The sequence below is a fragment of the Aegilops tauschii genome, chromosome 7 (assembly GCF_002575655.3).
Source record: "Aegilops tauschii subsp. strangulata cultivar AL8/78 chromosome 7, Aet v6.0, whole genome shotgun sequence".
In the NCBI taxonomy this organism is placed as follows: Eukaryota; Viridiplantae; Streptophyta; class Magnoliopsida; order Poales; family Poaceae; genus Aegilops; species Aegilops tauschii.
The window spans coordinates 8,705,234-8,708,804 of record NC_053041.3 but is presented as its reverse complement, the minus strand read 5'-3'; positions in this window follow the sequence as shown (position 1 = coordinate 8,708,804).

The window sequence follows — 3,571 nt, the reverse complement described above, 5'->3', positions numbered from 1 at the left end:
GGAATGAAACCTTCGGGAACGTGATTTTTAGAACAAACGTGATCCAAAGGACTTGGAGTCTACGTAAAGCAATCAACGAGGAAGGCACGAGGCAGGGGGGCGCGCCCACCTCCCCCAGGCGCGCCATCCACCCTCGTGGGGCCCTCGTTGCTCCACCTACGTACTTCTTCCTCCTATATATACCCATATACCCTGGAAACATCAGATACGGAGCCAAAACCCTATTTCCACCACCGCAACCTTCTGTACCCGTGAGATCCCATCTTGGGGCATTTTCCAGCGCTCCGCCGGAGGGGGCATTGATCTCGGAGGGCTTCTACATCAACAGCATAGCCTCTCCGATGATGTGTGAGTAGTTTACTTCAGACCTTCGGGTCCGTAGTTATTAGCTAGATGGCTTCTTCTCTCTCTTTGGATATCAATACAAAGTTCTCCTCAATCTTCTTGGAGATCTATTCGATGTAATCTTCTTTTGCGGTGTGTTTGTCGAGATCCGATGAATTGTGGGTTTATGATCAAGATTATCTATGAACAATACTTGAATCTCCTCTGAATTCTTTTATGTATGATTGGTTATCTTTGCAAGTCTCTTCGAATTATCAGTTTGGTTTGGCCTACTAGATTGATCTTTCTTGCAATGGGAGAAGTGCTTAGCTTTGGGTTCAATCTTGCGGTGTCCTTTCCAAGTGACAGCAGGGGCAGCAAGGCACGTATTGTATTGTTGCCATCAAGGATAAAAATATGGGGTTTATATCATATTGCATGAGTTTATCCTTCTACATCATATCATCTTACTTAAAGCATTACTCTGTTCTTATGAACTTAATACTCTAGATGCATGCTGGATAGCGGTCGATGTGTGGAGTAATAGTAGTAGATGCAGAATCGTTTCGGTCTACTTGTCACGGACGTGATGCCTATATACATGATCATACCTAGATATTCTCATAACTATGCTCAATTCTATCAATTGCTTGACAATAATTTGTTTACCCACCATAATACTTATGCTCTTGAGAGAAGCCACTAGTGAAACCTATGGCCCCCGGGTCTATTTTCCATCATATTAATCTTCCAACACTTAGCTATTTTTATTGCCATTTATTTTACTTTGCATCTTTATTTCTCTTTATCATAAAAATACCAAAAATATTATCTTAGCATATCTATCAGATCTCACTCTCATAAGTGACCGTGAAGGGATTGACAACCCCTTTATCGCGTTGCGGGGTTCTTATTTGTTTGTGTAGGTGCGTGGGACTCGAGCATGATCTCCTACTGGATTGATACATTGGTTCTCAAAAACTGAGGGAAATAATTACGCTACTTTACTACATCACCCTTTCCTCTTCAAGGGAAAACCAACGCAGTGCTCAAGAGGTAGCACACATGTATACATCCACTTGGCATCTCGATGGTTCCGTCCAGGAATGGTGAACGAAGATATCTGACATGAACAACCACGATAGAAAGGCGATGGCCTCACTAACCATGCTTGTCTCTTGGACTATATAGAATGAGAGAAACGCGTGCGTTTTCCGTCACAAGAGTGCTCCACCACCAATTCTGCTAGGCAATACCTCAAATGAGGCCAAGTTGTGGTCTACCACGTGGGCAAAACACCTAGGAAAAGTTGTATTGCGAGAATACTGTCATGTGGTGTCGGTGGGATAGTTATAAACACACGTTCTCTGCTTAATTAATATATGAGGCAATTTTTTTCCTATGTTAAAAAAACATCCTAAATTATTACAACTACAAACCCCAAGAGGAGGTGGATGGCGAGGAAGTGGTGAACTCCGCCCACCTCCCTTTGTTTATTTACTTTTTGATCTTGCATTTTAGTTAAGTGATGAACTCCCGCGGCCCTTTTGGATCGAGTTGTATGATGAACTTATCCCCTATCTATGTCGGATTGCTGTGTTTATAAGTTGTATGATGATCTATGTAGCTTGCACATGCTTTTGTATAGATTTGTAGTAGACATATGAGGGGTACGGTTATGGATAGAGGCAAATGAGGTGTGTGTGGTCACTGACGACGGACGATTCTGGGCATACATGGTAAAATTAGGCGGTTATATCGTACATGCTGAGAGGGAGCAACTGCTGGAATTTTGTCTATTTTGGGCCTAGCCCAATAGCATTTTCAGAAATTCCTAATAAATCCTAGAGGCCCACGCAGCCCATTCGTGCAAGGCAAGAGGTGGAACTAAAGTTTAGTCCCACATTGCTAGTTTAGAGGGAGTTGGACCTCTTTATAAGGGAGGCTCTTTCTCCACATGTATGAGGATGAGAACAAGATGGACATCCACGCGCGCTCCTCCTCCGCCGCCCGCCTCGCCTCGACGCGCCTCGCGGGAATGGGAGGTCGCTCCTCTCAGAGAGACGCACCAGAACCTCTTCTTTCTCTCGCCACAAGTTCCTGAGCACTGCGTTGCTGCTACGTTCTTCCCCATCCTAGCTTGAGCGCTTCGCGCGACTACTAACTTCTTCGTCACGGACGCCCCAGACTCCGATAGGGATGGCAATGGGTACCCATGTACCCTGCGGGTAAAAACCCTATTAGGGTAAGGATATGAGACAAAAAGTTACGCATGGGTATGTAAGTAGGGAAATCTCAAACTCATCGGGTAGAGTGGGTACAGGTATGAGATCATATAACCCATAACCGCATACCCATTTACCATTATAAAATCTAACAAGTATGGAAAATTACCTCTACGTAGAAATGTATGACTATGGGTTGATGTTTTGATGTGTGGTTGTTTACAAGGAAGTGTTGATGTTTATAATATGTGGTGTGTTTATGATGTATTGTTGTTTATAAGTATGTATTATGTTATTACGTGTTGTTGTTTACAAATTACGATTGTATCTTGTTGTTTATGATTATGTCGCTCAAATTGATGTTATGCAAACATGGGTATTTTTACCCGCGGGTACCCATTTATCCTATCGGCTGACGGGTATGGGAAAAAATGTACCCACTAGCGGGTATGGGTACGGGTGACGGGTAAGCTTAAATGGGACGGGTAAAGGTATGGGGTGGCTCTACCCGTACCCAAACACTGCGGTTTCCATCCCTAGACTCCGACGACTACTTCCCCGACGACGACTTCTTCCCCGACGTCGACAACCTCCTCGACGACATGGCGGGCGAGGACACCCATGATACGTCTCCGTCGTATCTACTTTTCCAAACACTTTTTCCCTTGTTTTGGACTCTAACTTGCATGATTTGAATGGGACTAACACGGACTGACGCTGTTTTCAGCAGAATTGCCATGGTGTTATCTTTGTGCAGAAACAAAAGTTCTCGGAATGACCTGAAACTTCACGGAGAATATTTTTGGAAATAATAAAAAATACTGGCGAAAGAATCAAGACCAGGGGGCCCACACCCTGTCCATGAGGGTGGGAGGCGCGCCCCCTGCCTCCTGGGCCCCTGGAGCTCCACCGACCTCAACTCCGACTCCATATATTCACGTTTGGGGAGAAAAAAATCAGAGAGAAGGATTCATCGCGTTTTACGATACGGAGCCGCCGCCAAGCCCTAATCTCTCTCGGGA